At 44.7% G+C, this 17,911-nt stretch overlaps 1 protein-coding gene across 6 annotated transcripts in view; it reads left to right on the top strand.

The window, feature by feature from the left end:
* The window catches only part of ENOX1 (ecto-NOX disulfide-thiol exchanger 1), a 2,394,477-nt gene that overhangs the window by 1,653,772 nt on the left and 722,794 nt on the right, over positions 1-17,911 (top strand). The gene's annotated exons all lie outside the window — the stretch shown is intronic.

Raw genomic sequence — 17,911 nt, 5'->3', positions numbered from 1 at the left:
TAGAATTCTATACATCAACCACTAAAAATCAAAACATCTGAGATGATTCGAAGATTTGAACTTAAGGATGACCATAGCCACATCTTTGGCACTTGTACAAAAATCATTGTGTGTTGGTATAATTAACCTTGAACACTATGGCTGATGTAATGAATGCCATGAAAACTGATGCTGACATAAAGAGCGCCACAAACATTATGGCTGATTTAGGGAATGCCATGAACAGTATGGCTGATAGAATGAACATCATGATTTTTTTTTCTGATGTAATCAATGTTTGAATGTTCAAAACACTATGATTATTTTCCCCTTTGGAGACCCCGTACTCCCCCGCCTCATCCTAAAAACATCTGTGGCTCCTGGTAGGATGTGAAAACACAAGAATAAGTACAGCACCGCCAGTTCAAATATAAGAACTAAGCATATGCTTATGTAGGAAAGGCTTTTTTAATAAAATTATTTCCTAATATTCTGTTTTTTGTCAATCAAGTCAAGTCAAGTCAAAATGTATGTTTATTATGACCGTAGTCTTTAAACAAAGCAGTGAGCATAACACAATGAGGGGTGTGTACAATAAATACCTATACTTATTTTTAAAATGATATTCTTTAAAAGGCAGTTCTATATTTCATTTACAAAGGTACAAATTCCACTTATAAAACACTAAGCACCGGTTAAAAAGTTCAATACCTAAAAGCATATTATAAAAGTTTAAAACCTATTCAAGTTCATAACGTTGTGCAAGTTTCAAAAAAAAGAAAAAAGAAAAAAGAAAAATTCATACAGTACTACATTTTTCCTTGGGCCTCCATGCACTCTGGGCCACCTTTAAGAATTTCCCTAGGGCAATCGCAATATCAATGAAGGGTATTTCTGTTAGGAGGCTGGCTGCCTGCCTCCTCGTTTTTATTTCATATTTCAAGAAAACCGGGCGCAGCCATAGTTTTCTCTGCTCCAGGAGAAACAGACATTGTCAATCCTTTTCTACTAGGTTAATGTATTAAACTAGATTCAGTATCAGGTAGGATTCACCTTGGATAAAGTTAGCGCACATCTATTAGGAGCATTTGGTTAAGGGACTATTAGGGATCGACTATTAGAGCCACTGAAGCTAGATTCACAAGCCCTGAAGAATGCCACAGACCTGTTAGGCTATTATTAATGGGCAGAAACATGCTAGCAGATAAGAGACAGGTCTGAGCCATTATTCTCAGTATACACACTCATTAGTGTTTTCAGACAAACCCGGTGTCCTCACCAATAAAGGTGAAGTACTGAGAGACACTGAAGGTATTTTTAGCAATTCTGGATCCCACCTTGTCAAGTAGTTTTTAGCTAAGAACTTCCCCCTTCCTTCAAAGTCTACGAGGAGGTTGAGTTCGCCCTGTTGGCACGGACCTCCCAGGATGGGGAGAGGATGCCAATGATGAAGCATGACACTATTATGTGTGTGAGGTTTCCTCTTCCATAAAGTATGTCTGTCCTCATAAGGGGGGCAGAAGTCCTGTGGCGTCCAAACTCTGAATTCCTGATTGTTTCCATAATATTACGTAACAAAATTTCTTCTATCTTTCTCTTCTCATTCCTGGCACTGCCGTACTTATTGTTGTGTTTCCATTGATACGCCAGGGGAGCATACGGTGGTCTATCCTCCACCTCTCTGTTTATGTGCTAAAGGTTCCTGGTTGGATGTGCCAAAAGTGTTTGAGGTGACACTGGTGCTGAGAGCAGTACCTGTATCAGAACCCTCAGAGGCATATGTATCTGAGAAGGTGACATATCGTCTATAATGTCCTTTGCCTCTGTTAATGTAGCCACTAGTTTCATCTTGCTTATAATAATCATCACTCATGTATGGATATGTCACTAGCTTGTCGTGCTTTTTAGCATCTTTGTCTAATTTAGCCAGTTTCCAATTCAGTGAGATGTTAAAGAATTTAATTGTTTTGTTTCTCTAAATTGTCTAGTACTTCATTTGCATTATTCAATGCTGTGTCAGATAATGTTTCTTGTGTGAGATCCACAATTATTTGTTCAAGTTATTTAATGTGTTCCAGAGCAATGCCTATTCAAAGAACCATCCAGTGCCTGGAATAGTTATTAGCTACAAAATTAAAGTTTTCCCAAAACTTACGGTCCCTGAAAAATATGTCAGGTTTTTTACTTGAAAACTTACAGGTATTATATTATTTTGTAAATATTGTCTTATGTCGTGGCCATGCAGCTGTGTATGAATATGTTTCTTCTTTATTATACCTAACTTTTCTATTATATAGTCGTCAGTGTACAATACTATGGGGTTCAATATGATGGCGGATGGAGTTTGTCCGCCCGCCATCCTTACGTGGAATGGGACCACCCGCCATTGGTGCTGGGGTCCCGTTAGTGACATTAGGATGCGCCCGCCACACTGATGGGCGCATCCTGCATTCTTGACATTGCGGCGGGCGAAGCTCTCAGCACCGCCCGTCGCAATGCCAAGAAGGCAAGTTGTGCACTTCCATGCACAAGGTGGCAGGCACCTCGCGGTGCCTACCATGTTGTGCATGGAACTGCAGGGGGGGGACCATAGGTACCCCCCAAGTGCACCCCCACCCCGCAGATTCCCTGGGGGCCTGCTACGGGCCCCCAATGGCAAGATCCGTCTGCCTTTCTGTGGCGGCGTTGCCGCCATGGAAAGGCATGTCCCTGCTGCAATGCTAATACTCTTCGACCGGGCGGAAAACCGGCGGACGATCTTTCCATCTGCCGGGGTCCCCCCCATGGTAATCTGGCGTGGGGGAATTTCAGAGCGGGCGGTGGTTTTTGGCGGGCGCAGGGGCGGCCTTAGGCATGTGCAAGCTGTGCTCCGGCACAGGGCCACCAAACCCCAGGGGCCGCCACGCCAATATATATCCTTACTATAATAATTCCTCTGAGGACGGATACATATTTACGTGGCGGCCCCTGGCAGGGATTTGGCGGCCTCCGACTCTGCTCCACTTCCAAACACCCTGACCCCCCCCTCTTCACTGGCCTCCGCACCTGCTTTCCTCCTGGTACCTGATTGGCTTCTTTTTTTCCCTACCCACTCCCTCACGTCATGTGTCACAATACCCTCCTCCTCCTAAATGTTATCGTTCTGAGACGAATTTGGAAGGGTAGGAGCAGCCGCAGGTACTGGTCATCTAACGCCTTTTCTGGACATTTTATTAAAACATCTGCCTGAGCTCCGGGGGGCTCCGCCCCGCCCAGACCCCCACTTCCGGGGCCCCCTACCTACGCTGCCTGCCCAGGGCCTCCATGAGCGTAGAGCCGCCCCTGGCGGGCGAATCAGCACCGCCATACGGGCGGTGGCGATCCGCCCGCTAACCTAATGACCCCCTATGTCTTTATTAGATATAATATTTGGATTATATCTAAGTGGTTGTAAAAATCTTTAAAGCAAAAAAGCCTTCTCAGCCATGCGATCGCAAAGTACTCTAAAAAACTTCAGGGGCAACACTGTATTCCTAGAAACGTGGGCATACAATTTAAATAGAGAATTTACAATGGTTCCTTTAGAAAAGCATATCAGCCTAGGCTTTCTTGGCAATGTGTAAAGTAAAAAATACATACAATGTATTGTATTTTTGAAAATGCATATTCATTATTTTCACTCGAATGGTAAGATAATAACACAGGCAAAACTGTGTCTAGAGCAAGGTAGGTGTTACAAAGAATGGTGCAGTTCACTTGAAATAGTGACTAACATCAATATTGGTGCGTGCTGTGATATAAAAACCAGCAAATAATATATTGTTGACTGCTTGGCAAAATTATACAACATAAATAAAACTTTGTTACTACAAGTTCAGTTTTATCATTCCACATTGAAAGACAGTCAAAAGAGCACATCATTGACATTCTGACCCCTACATCAATTTATTGGAGTCTTCATCAGGACTAATAAAGGTAGCACCCTATAAGCAAAGATGATAAATAAGTATGCCACTAAAGACTGCACCTCTAGCAATAAATGATAAATATAAGTGCGCTTTATAAATATTATCCTATCCTATAAAAAATGTTTATTAAAAATTATATAAACAGCAATCTTACCCTAACACAAAATGATTCTCAAACTAAATGAATTGCCTGTATCCTAATGGCGATCAACTGTATATATATTTAGGAACAGCTGTGGGTGAATGTTTTATACCTTGTGGATGCCTCCTCGTATCACAATACCTAAAACAAGGTATACCTCTCTATTCATGCAAAACTCATTACTCTCTAATAGATTAATACAAAACTCATATATAGGAACTTAGATGTTTACCCCATTTTTTACATATGAAGCAAACCATTGCGAAACAGTCTTCCACGTGGTAAGAAAGGAAAACTTAAGCGAGAACCTCTTGATCTGTTTTATAGGGATGCAAATTATTCTTCCATTAGTGACTCAGAACAAGGATAGTTATAGGATATGTAAAAGCTTTTGTGCCACTGATACCTTGAGTTATCATGCCCACTACAACTGCATCATGCCACATCTGCCTTACACGTTGTAAGAAACGTGGTTCTCATAAACATCAACGGGACCGCCTATCAGATTGGCACTGAATATTACTTTCTGTCAAATACAAAACATTTAGTTAGAGTGCTCAAAAAGCATACCAGTGGTAACACTCAAACATCAAAAGGGCCGTCTCCTCCTCTGATATCCGAAAATCAAAAACAGAATTCTGCAGCACAAAAGTCTCTTCAAATGCTGTGTGATGGGATCACCTCTTGTAGAACACTATCTATCAAGTCAACATGCCGTCGAAGACATCACTTGGCAGGTGACTGAGCATATACAACCGGATATCAGGGGGGAAGACACAACCAGCTTACTTGCCAAGAAGGAATTGATAGATTTTTTTCGACACAAACTGTAATGGATTGAATCATTTAGAGGACTGACGACTGGCAGCATTTATTTGAATTAGGATTTTAAGAAACAAACTGTTTTTCCAAAATGGTCTTTTGTGAATATTTCTTGATTTAAATTCTTGGTTCTCCTTTTTAGGTCTCGCCTAGGCAGCACATGCACTGCATAGGAGAGACCTTTAGTAATCGGTTTGCTTTTTTGCCCCAAAACGTGCACGTTGGTGATTCCCTTGCGGGAGTAAGCTTTGAAAACCATCTGTTTGTAATTAACAGATGGTTCCTGCTCGCTCCCGCAAGGGAAACAGACGCAGTCCCCTCCCAGCGCGAGGCGCGCGCGCTTATTTTCCGTGAAATGTATTGTGAAAGACAAAAGGTGTTTATCAACTGTGCCTGGGAGAGTTGCAACCTGAGCCTTGCCACATGCAATTTCCCAAATAAATAGGCTGAAATTCAACACTTCTCTTCAACCCCTCCGTTTGTGTACATTTTGGATGTCTGTGCAGACTTCTTACGGCTAGAGCAGCCAATTTAAATGGGAACATCAGAACATGTGTTTTTGAGAGATTTCCGGTGCGCAGATTTCTTTTTAGTGAAAAGGCGACAATATTTTTTTTGCAAATTGGTTAAAAGACAACATGTCATGCTGCACTGTAAATGTCACACAGATGGAGCAATTACTTGGACGTAACTGTATATACATCTGTGAAGACAGGTAGCAACATGGGTGGCACGCGAAATTGCTACAATAACTTGAGTTGTCCAAACATCCCCTCCTATTCCAGAAGGCTCCCTTCCCATCAAGTATCTTTTTAATGCAGCGCTCTCTGCGTGCTTGTAATCATATTGTTGGCCGTATTGGTTAGAGGTGCGTGCATCGTTAAGTCTTACATCCCTAGTCTCCTAGTGCTAAAGTTCTCGATATTTAACACCTACACACCTTCTGTTTTCAGAATCCATGGCTGGTGTTTCCTGTGTCAAACAATCATTTTGTGATGTAACTGTGAGTCAGTCGGGAGCACGGACTTGTGAATTTCTCTCATCTCCACCTGATCTGTTTGATGAAGGAGTTTGGTGGACCATTTCGCCAAATACTTTGAAGTATATGGCTACCTCCCCATGAGCCACACATGGGAGACTTCAATTACTGGTGCTGGATGAGTATGCTACTCTGTGATTTCAACTCTTGACCATTTTAATGGAGGTCTTGGTAAACATGTTTCAAGGTTCAGGAATCTCTGCTCACACCAGGTACTTCTGAGTTTCAAAATGCAGGCTTAATACTCAGAACCATATGTTAGCGATCCAATGTTTAAGTACGCTTCACAGAGGCTCATGAACGTTTTGGGGTCGGTTGAGGAAGGGGTCATTACTAGATGTTTACTTGTCAGGTATTGCCTCATCAGTTGCTGCAGTATCTTGAAAATGACATGGTTTCTGATAGCTGATGATGCTCAGGAACATCTTTTGGCATGGTTACCTTATTGCTTTTTGTAGGGGGCTTGCACTTATTAGTAGCATTTACTAGCATTTAACAGTGCCAGTGCCATGTAAGGTGTGTTTTGCATCCACTGCCCCACCCTTTACAGTGATTGCTCTCAGTCACACATAGTGTAGTTAATAGCCACTGCAAAGAAATTGTGCATGAGTTGCTTTACACAAGCTGTTATTTCTAGCTTTTGCCTACACAGAGCTTGCAAAATCCCTTGCAGCAGCAGCAGCAACAACAACAACAAAACAAGCTTTGGCATAGCCAATAGGTCTCGCCTTTGGGACCTTATAAGTGTTTAGCCATGCAACAGTGATGTTGTTGCACCAAGAAAATTGTGCTGCATAACTAAATACTTATAAGGTCCCAAAAGCGAGACCTATTGGCTATGTCAATGCTTGTTTATTTGTATGAGAATGATGGTCTCATTTTGAATACATATTTATTATTCTCTTGATGAACAGTTTCTTTTGTTTATTGTCTCATCAAGCCTGAAATCATAAAATAGTGTGTTTTGTCCCAGGAGATATTGCTTTATTTAAAAGGCTGTCTGCCCTAAGTAGCAAATAGGATGTTATTTTATCGTTTTTGGCCATTATGCTTATATTACCAAAGGCCATCTCTGATTGGAGTTCCCCCTGCCTAAGGTGATGTAGGGGGGATTTCTTTCATTTCTATTGTATTTCAAAAGTATTTGGTGATTACACACTTTTATCTGCAAGGGCACTTTTCAGTCCTTTTGAGACCTGGGAATATTAGGGCTATTTGATACATTGCAAGATGTATTTAGGATTTTATCTTAATGTTGAAGATTAGTTTGGTGTCTTAGCCCGATCAGAGCAAGAATGCACGAAAGACGCTGGGCCTTGATCTGGCATTTAGATCGGGTGCACATGCACTGCCTTGTACTAGTAGACTGCACACTTCTAGAGCTGCAGCAAGTAAGTCTCCTGTTACCACCGGATGGCTTTGCTCAATTTATGCGTTTTAGTTCAGCGCGCCAACTAAATGTTTTGGATTTAACAGAAAGTCAGCACTGGCCTGATAGACAGCTTCTTTGATGTTTGTGAGAACCATGTTTCTTGGAACGGGTAAGAGAGATGTAGCATGATGAAGTTGTATTAGGCATGCTAACTCGAGGTATCAGTAGCACGAAAGCTTTTACATAGACATAAATATACTTGTAGTGAGTCACTTATGGGAGAATAATTTGTATCCATTTAAAATGGATCAAGATGTTTTTGCTTAACTTTTCCTTTCTTACCGCTTGGGAGACTGTTTCACGATGCTTTGTTTGCGATGTCTAAAATGGAGTACATATCTAACTTCCCATACATGAGTTTTGCATCAATCAGTTACAGACTAATGAGTTTGACTGGAATAGAGCTATATATCTTGCTTTAGGTATTCTGATAAGAGGAGGTATCAACTAGGTATGTAGCATTTCCCTACGGCTGTCCCTACCCATATACAGTTGATCCCCATTAGGATACAGGTGATCCATTTACTTTGAGAATTGTTTTATATCAGGGGAAGATTGCTTTTTTATAGAATGTATCCATAAACATTTCTGGTTCATTAATTGCTGGAGATACAGTCCTTAGTGGCTGACTTATTTATCATTTTCACTTGTATTTTGCTACCTGTACTATTTCTGATGAAGACCCCAATGAAACTGGTGTAGGGGGTCGAAACGTCGACAATTTGTCCTGTAAACTGCCATTCGATGTGGAACGAGAAAACTGAACTTGCAATAACAAAGCGCACAAATAATCACTTTAGTCACTATTTCACATGCACTGCGCCATACCTTGGGGCACCTACCTTTTTCTAGACATAGTTTCTCATGTGTTATTATCTTACCACTTGAATTTAAATAATGAATATACATTTTCAAAAGTACAATGAAGTGAAGGCATTTTTTGTTTCACACATTGGCAAGAAAGCATAGACTGATGGTGTTTCTCTAAGGGAACTATTGTAAATTCTTTATTCCGGTTCCTAAAGATTTTGCTGGAAACAAAGATCTTCTTGAGGAGGTCGCCGGTAACTCTGATTCTGCCAATAATGAGAGTTAGCAGTTGAATCGAGATTACAGAATCCACTATAACTATGCAGATCTGTGGTGTTGCAACTAAAGACTCCACCCGATAAAAGCAGAAGGTGTCTTTGGGTATAATACTAGGGAAAAATGAAGAATTTACTCAGAGACTGTTCATGACTCAGGGGAACCCTTAAGGAAACATTTTTAATCTCTGGTCATTCTTCCCACCTCGAGATACGGATGCCCCCAGAAGAATGAGAAACCGCAGGGGGTAGAGTTACTAAGATATACCCTTTTGCGATGGCCTTCTAGTATGTTAATACCATTGTGCTGTTTCACATACAATTTTAAATGAATCTCCAAAATTAACTCATTGGAATCCTGCCTTTAGTAATGAATGTTGCCCTTAAATGTTCGTAGGCAGTCCCTTGCCACTATTACTCCCATTCTTTCGTACTTGCCTTTGCAAAATCTGTGGAACCTTTTCAAAAAGTTATGTTTATGGATGAAGAAAACTCATTTATGTCAGTCAGGAATTCTCAAAATGATTCATGACAGGTGTAAACAGTTTAACTGCTGCTCATCTGTCTGCATACATAGAGAGAAATCACATGTGGTAAATCAGCTCTTCGTACTACTGAGGCTGGTAAGCATGCACTACTGTGTTGACTAATTATAACATTTTCCTTAGGAGGCTAATCACTTTGTGAAACACACTTAAATGACCATTACCTTCTCCTAATGTTTTCCCCATAATTAATTACACATTGAGGCTGCCACGCCTCACAGACACACCCTAATCCAAAAAAGTACTAAAGCCCCTCCCACCCTCACCACCTCCTGTTTTAGTTGACACAAGCCCCCACCTAATACAGACCTGGTCATAGTGGGGCAGGAGGGAGGGATTAAATAATTATAGTGAAAACGTACAAAGATTAATGCAATTAGTGATAAATTGAAAAGTGTTGGAATCTCAAAGTAAATGCTTTTTGGTTGTTATATCTGTACAGTAAAACTATTTTATTCATAGGACTGTAGCTTTTTCCCATGGGCTTCGGCATCTGTGGCATTATATTTCTCATTAGCGAGATGTTCAATACAAGTGATTGAATTCTTGTCTATATTTTTCAATTTGAGATGATAATTTGCTCTGGCACGGAAGGAAGGCTGTCTATTAAAATCATGTGTGCCTTCAATAGACATGAAATAAACACTTTATAAAGCTCTTTCCGCTGATTCAGGAGATATTCTAGAAGCTATAGCTACTGCACTGAATGCACAGGAGCTCCACTTTTCCAAAAGTTTCTTTTTTAGTCCTTTGTTAACGTCTTTGGTTGTCACATTGAACCATATTTTGACCCACGTGAACATTGCTCCTTGTAAGGTACGGTCAGTCGCAGCTGCCATAAAACCAAAGTGAGGGGAGATTGAAGGGATGTATGTCGTTACAACGCATGCTTTTACAACGCATGCCTTTACGATGCAAGTTTTACAACGCAAGTCGTTACAACAACTTGCGTTGGGGGGCGCAGGATAGTGAATAGTTTATAATTAACTATTCCTACTCCAGTCCCCGTGGATAGTAGGGAAGGTGTGGATAGTAAATTAAAACTATTCCCTATCCTAGAGCGCCCCCCAGCGCAAGTCGTTGTAAAAGTTGCGTTGTAATGGTTGCGTCGTAAAGGTACTTAATGTAAAAGTTGCGTTGTAAACGCTGTTCCCCGATTAAAGGGGGGCAAGGGAAGGGACAGGGTAAACAATAATTTAAAAAACCCATAACTTTCCTTTGTGCCTTCGACTCCCACCTCTGTTCTCGCCCAGCAGTCTCTGGGAAAGCAGCCTCCCTTCCCAAACCAGACGCTGCTATCAGGCTAATGACAGCAGCGCCAGGATTGTCTGAGCAGCATGGTCTGCCACTTAGGCAGTCCCAGGGACCCTGTGGCTTTTCTCCAACTCAGCTGTGAACACAGCTGGGTTGGAGAATAGAAATGTGCATGTCTGTTTGTCCGGCCTAAGACAGCTGGCCAAACTTACATGCACTTCTAAGTTCCCTCCACTCCTCCAGACCCGGCCCCGCCCTATAAGCATGCCTAAACCAGTCACAGAAAAAAAATGATGTTGTTTTATTCTCATTTTATTTTTCTGTCTCCTGACTCTATTGTTCAAACTTAAACTTTATACCAAAACTACTACTTGTGGCCTCTAGAGAAAGGAATAGTTATTTAGATATTTTTTTCTAGAGTGCTGCTTCACCGAGCGGTACAGTTATATATAGAACTGCGCCTTGGAAAATATGCTTACATGGAAAATTAAGCAAAATAAAACTGAACAGAACTAAGAGGTTGAAGGGTGAGCAATAGACCAGGATGAGAAGAGCAGATAGAAATAACTGATAAAGGAGTCAAAAGCATCTGGAAGAGGTGAGTCTGGCACAGCAGAGCATTTGGCGAAGGAGATATAGTTCAGTATCAGGGAAATGTGAGAGAGAGGAAAGAGAGAGAGAGAGAGAGAGAGAGAGAGCAGTCCTGTGTATCTTCAAGGCAGGTATCCTGTGACTATGAAAGACCTGAGTCCTCATCTAACAAACAGGATGTTCCACAGAGTTCCAGATAGTAGGAGTGTAAACAGAAAATTATTGTCTTTGAGCTCGAAGTGCTCTGAATTTCGGGTCCAATATCAGCGCGAGTCTTTGCTGCACGATTTTCTTAAGCAATCGAAACATTTTAGTAATTCAGTAAAGTAGCTGGGTCTGCCTGTGTGAAGTGCTTTGAAGGTGAGGCAACAAACTTTGAACTTGATTCAAGCCTCCATTGGAAGCCAATGAAGGTCCTTCAGTATAGGGGTGATGTGATCAAATTATGAATGAAGAATCAAATCAGACTTCTAAAGCGTACGACTGCTCCCAATAGTGTCTTGGCGTTGCACTTTCAGTTGACCGTGAATGCAACAATATCAACTATACTTGATGAAAGAGCCTTGTCTTCAGTCTTTCTTAAACAGGTCAGAGGATGCTAGATTCCCTCCACTCCTCCAGGCCCGGCCCCGCCCTATAAGCATGCCTAAACCAGTCACAGAAAAACAAGCATTAGAAATGCAATCGGGCTCGGATTTATTTGAGTTTGAGCTATGGCATTGTAAATGCCAATGTCTTTTTGCCATGTGTTATGGGAGTGTGTGCATGTGGTGTGTAGTGGAAGTATGTGGTTGAATTGTAATTTTACCAATGGTGGCATGCTGTGCTTTATATGAATATGTTTAAAAGTAAAGTGTACCATACTGCGATTGCTTGGTGGAAAAGTGCACTGCCGGCTGGAGGTGTGTGTGCCTGGTGGAAGGGTGCACTGACGGCTGGTGGGTGTGTGCTTGGTAAAAGCGTGCACAGATGGATGATGGCTGTTGGTGTTTGTGCATGGTGAAAGCATTCATTGACGGCTGGGGGTGTGTGTTGTGTGTGTTGTTTCTGTGTGCTGGTGAGTGTGTGCTGGTGAGTCTGTGGGGGTGAGCCTGGGGAGTGAGTGTGGTGGTGAGTGTGTTGTGTTGAGTGGTGACAAGTGTGTGGTGTTGAGAGACTGAGGTGTGTGGTTTGTGTGTGCGTTATGTGTGTGTGGTGTATGTGTGTGTGGTGTTTTCTGCACACTCACAACTGCCCCGTAACATTCACACACTGCTCACCTGCACACTCCAATGTCACCCTGCATAGTCACACACTGTCACATAGTCACACACTCAGCAGCACACAGCACTCAACAGCACTCTGCCCTCAACAGCACTCTGCCCTCAACAGCACTCTGCAATCAACAGCATTCAACAGCACTCTGCCCTCAACAGTACACAGCACTCTGCCCTCAACAGCACACAGCACTCTGCCCTCAACAGCACACAGCACTCTGCCCTCAACAGTACACAGCATCTGCCCTCAACAGCACACAGCACTCTGCCCTCAACAGCACACAGCACTCTGCCCTCAAACAGCACACATCACTCTGCCCTCAACAGCACACAGCACTCAACAACACACAGCACTGCACTCAACAGCACTCTGCCCTCAACAGCACTCTGTCCGCAACAGCACTCTGCCCTCAACAGCCCTCTGCCCTCAACAGCACTCTGCCCTCAACAGCACTCAACAGCACTCTGCACTCAACAGCACTCTGCACTCACAGCACTCTGCACTCAACAGCACTCAACAGCACACTGCACTCAACAGCACTCTGCATTCAACAGCACTCTGCACTCTGCACTCAACAGCACTCTGCCCCCAACTGCACTCTGCCCCCAACAACACTCTGCCCCCAACAGCACTCTGCCCCCAACAGCACTCTGCCCCCAACAGCACTCTGCCCCAACATCACTCTGCCCCAACAGCACTCTGCCCCCAACCAGCAGTCTGCCCTCAACACACACAGCACTCACCAGCACACAGCACACACTATCAACAGCACACATCACTCTGCACTCAACTGCACTCAGCACTCAACAGCACTCAACTGCCCTATGCCCTCAACAGCACTCTGCCCTCAACAGCACTCTGCCCTCAACAGCACACAGCACTCAACAGCACACAGCACTCAACAGCACCCAGCACTCAACAGCACACAGCACTCTGCACTCACAGCACTCAACAGCACTCTGCACTCAACAGCACACAGCCACTCTGCACTCAACAGCACTCAAAGAGCACTCTGCACTCAACAGCACTCTGCACTCAACAGCACTCTGACTCAACAGCACTCTGGCCTCAACAGCACTCTGGCCTCAACAGCACTCTGGCCTCAACAGCACTCTGGCCTCAACAGCACTCTGGCCTCAACAGCACTCTGGCCTCACAGCACTCTGCCCTCAACAGCACTCTGCCCCCAACAGCACTCTGCCCCCAACAGCACTCTGCCCCCAACATCACTCTGCCCTCAACAGCACTCTGCCCTCAACAGCACTCTGCCCTCAACAGCACACAGCACTCATCAGCACCCAGCACATAACAGCACTCAACAGCACACAGCACTCAACAGCACACAGCACTCAACAGCACACAGCACTCAACAGCACACAGCACTCACAGCACTCTGGCCTCAACAGCACTCTGGCCTCAACAGCACTCTGGCCTCAACAGCACTTTGCCCTCAACAGCACTCTGCACTCAACAGCACTCTGCCCCTAACAGCACTCTGCCCCCAACAGCACTCTGCCCCCAACAGCACTCTGCCCCCAACAGCACTCTGCCCTCAACAGCACTCTGGCCCTCAACAGCACTCTGCCCTCAACAGCACTCTGCCCTCAAACAGCACACAGCACTCATCAGGCACCCAGCACATAACAGCACTCAACAGCACACAGCACCTCAACAGCACACAGCACTCAACAGCACACAGCACTCAACAGCACACAGCACTCAACAGCACACAGCACTCTGCCCTCAACAGCACACAGCACTCATCAGCACCCAGCACATAACAGCACTCAACAGCACACAAGCACTCAACAGCACACAGCACTCCACAGCACACAGCACTCAAAGCACACAGCCACTCAACAGCAACTCTGCACTCAACAGCACTCTGCCCCCAACTGCACTCTGCCCCAACAACACTCTCCCCCCAACAGCACTCTGCCCCACAGCACTCTGCCCCCAACAGCACTCTGCCCCCAACATCACTCTGCCCCCAACAGCACTCTGCCCCCAACAGCAGTCTGCCCCTCAACATCACACAGCACCTCACCAGCACACAGCACACACTATCAACAGCACACATCACTCTGCACTCAACTGCACTCAGCACTCAACAGCACTCAACTGCCTATGCCCTCAACAGCACTCTGCCCTCAACAGCACTCTGCCCTCAACAGCACTCTGCCCTCAACAGCACACAGCACTCAACAGCACACAGCACTCAACAGCCACACAGCACTCAACAGCACACAGCACTCTGCACTCAACAGCACTCAACAGCACTCTGCACTCAACAGCACACAGCACTCTGCACTCAACAGCACACAGCACTCAACAGCACACAGCACTCAACAGCACACAGCACATAACAGCCCTCTACACATAATTGCCCTCTCCACCACGACTGACACCACAAGGGGCATGTAGCGTCTGGCTCGGCGGCGCTGTTGGGAGAGAGTCTGGATGTTAGCCACCACCGGCCGCGCTGACATCTATCTGTAGCTGGGTAAGATTGCTGCGGAGCTAGATCAAGCTGGAGAGGAAAACGTTTGACTGCCCATCTCTGCGCCCAGCCTCCTACCTATATGGGGCATACATCGGTCCTGAGCCACCCCCCGGATCACTGAGGACCCATCAATATTTATATGCCTGATTTGTTGGGTCTTGGCTGAGGCTATATCCGAAGTGCTGCGCAGTATGAATTACACTGTAAGAAGGAGGTAACCACCTTCACTCGCTAACTTCCCCGCATCGCTCCATTCTTGGGATAATCGCGCTATGACAAACAAATGCGAGTCTACAAAAGGTACCTCCACTGGACATTTTAACGGTGTCACTTGATATACTAAACGTACCAATGAATGCTTAAGAGTGCAGTGCTAAGACGTGCAAGTGTTTTTTTTTAGTGACAAACACGATGTTGCATTATTCCAAGTGACTCCCACAAATCCAAATTCTCTTCGTAATCATCACTCACCCTCGTAATGCACTATTGCGGTCTGTCCCTTCTTCGGAAAGGTTCGTTCTAATAAAAACAAGTGGCACTTCAACCGATCGCGAAAGCGATCGTATTGTAAAACAAGAACTACAGTGTGGACGAGCAATGTATGAGTCATCTTCTGTGAGCCTCGCCTGCTGCCTCTCGTCATTTAACATTGAACGCGCTCACCGCTGTGAACGCGTCGCATCATCTGGCTTGCATTACACGGGCACTCTGACAGCTCGTAATTAAGATTAATCACTCTGCCATGCTCGTTCTCGCACACAAAATGCCACATCGGGCACGCGTACATTACTTACAGCCTATCACTTCAAGGCTACTACATACACAGCACAGGAAGACGAATCACTGACCACATGCCAGAAAACGCAAAGGAATGTGTGGAATTCCTCTCACCAAGGCCCTTCTTCTTCTTCTTCTTTTTTTTCTTATAACATTAGGATCTCGAAACTCCTCCCCCAGGGGGAGGTGTCCGAGCCCTAAAAATGATGTTGTTTTATTATCATTTTATTTTTCTGTCACTGACTCTGACGAGTGGGGCGACGCTTCTCCACCATTACGGAGGAACCACCCTGTGTACTGTACAGATTGTACTTTCAGAGTGCTGAATAATAACTAACCATCCCCTTCATCTTGCCTGATAAGCCTGAGCATCTAATCAGATTCCAAAGGGGAAAAAAATGAAATGTTGTATAATTTTTGCACATATTGCCGTGCTGAAGGCTCCAAATATGAGGTCATTTTGAAAATGTTGCCCTTGGTGTCCCTCTCATTCTTTTGAAAGCTTTAGCATTTGGTAAATTGTATATAACGGAGCCATTCATTACATTTCCTGCAAACTCAATCTTTGCACATCATATAAATGTCACCTTTGATTATCAATCACATAGGACATTGCTACGAACAGTCAGCCCCGCATATTCAGGCAGCGCACAGATTATCAAAATGTGGTTACCAAAGATAAGTTTGAGCGGAAAGACCATGTGAGACAGCCTCAGAGCACAAACCTGAAATGTAGCAAAACAAGGACATCCTGCCTCTTCATAGCTCTCTGTTGAGCTGTTTGTTTCTCACTGCTTGTTGTGGCCAACTTTGCTTCAGCCATTCTCAAGTGCGCTGTACTTTTATGTTTTGGGCAATGTCCATATAAATTTAAATGTGCAGTTACTTATATAGTGCTCAATGCTCTCACAATTGTTGTAATTTAGGGGATCTAAGGCAAAACCACATGGGGAAGTGTTTTCCCAGAAACCAGGGGCTGATAGGATGGCTGACGGATGCATGACCGCTGGGCTGGAGGCGGCGGAAAATGCACCTCATCGTCCGCCAGCAGCAGGCCTTCCGTCCGCCATATTAGGAAGGGAACTGGCACATTTACTGTCCTCCGTGTAAAAACGTGAACCGCCGCAGTAACACACCAGACACCACGGCGGACGGAGCCTATCCAGGCTCACCAGCTGTGCGGAATGACGTCCTGACCGTCCTTAATATTACGATGTCACAAACAAACCAGAACACCGCAGCGGAAACACCTCCATCTCATAGACGGCAGAAGCACCACAACGGAGAGGGAAAGCATTACCACGAGACCCACGCACGGACCCGAGCGCCATGGACCCAGCCCTACACGCCCTTCCGGCCCTGTTCCTGCTTCACTACCAGCAAGTCATGCACCATCGTGGACACCGCCGCAGGTACGCTAGCATGCACTATACACATACCACACCACAGCATGCATGAACACTGGTACATGTCCACACCAGACACCTGGGTGGGGACAGGAACACACACAAGTGCACCCACACCAGTCCCACCTCAGCACAATCACCCCACCGCATCAGGCACTCGCCGCCCACGCAACACCGCAGCCAGCCCACGGACAGACTCCGCTGCACTGTCGGCGGTTGGGCCTGTAACTGCGGCCACTTCGACCGCGGCGGTCGTTTTTTCTATGGTTCCGTCGGCGGTCTTGGAGACATCCATCCGCCACGGTCGGGTTTTGCTGGAGGGGAATCCTAATAGCACCGCCGTTTCCCCACGGTGCGGGCGGACGGTCATTTCACCCGAGACTGGCGGTCCGGACGCTTTCCATCCACCATTTTAAGCGGCCCAATAGTTTGGTCACAAAAGAAAGCCAGCATTAGATCTCCTGACTCTATTGTTCAAACTTAAACTTTATACCAAAACTACTACTTGTGGCTCTAGAGAAAGAATAGTTATTTAGATATTTTTTTCTAGAGTGCTGCTTCACCGAGCGGTACAGTTATATATAGAACTGCGCCTTGGAAAATATGCTTACATGGAAAATTAAGCAAAATAAAACTGAACAGAACTAAGAGGTTGAAGGGTGAGCAATAGACCAGGATGAGAAGAGCAGATAGAAATAACTGATAAAGGAGTCAAAAGCATCTGGAAGAGGTGAGTCTGGCACAGCAGAGCATTTGGCGAAGGAGATATAGTTCAGTATCAGGGAAATGTGAGAGAGAGAAAGAGAGAGAGAGAGAGAGCAGTCCTGTGTATCTTTAAGGCAGGTATCCTGTGACTATGAAAGACCTGAGTCCTCATCTAACAAACAGGATGTTCCACAGAGTTCCAGATAGTAGGAGTGTAACCAGAAAATTATTGTCTTTGAGCTCGAAGTGCTCTGAATTTCAGGTCCAATATCAAGCACGAGTCTTTGCCTGCACGATTTTCTTAAGCAATCGAAACATTTTAGTAATTCAGTAAAGTAGCTGGGTCTGCCTGTGTGAAGTGGCTTTGACGGTGAGGCAGCAAACTTTGAACTTGATTCAAGCCTCCATTGGAAGCCCAATGAAGTCC

Source organism: Lissotriton helveticus, chromosome 8, assembly GCF_964261635.1.
Source record: "Lissotriton helveticus chromosome 8, aLisHel1.1, whole genome shotgun sequence".
NCBI classification, from domain to species: Eukaryota; Metazoa; Chordata; class Amphibia; order Caudata; family Salamandridae; genus Lissotriton; species Lissotriton helveticus.
The sequence above is the reverse complement of the archived record's forward strand: the minus strand, read 5'-3'. Positions and strand labels throughout refer to the sequence as shown.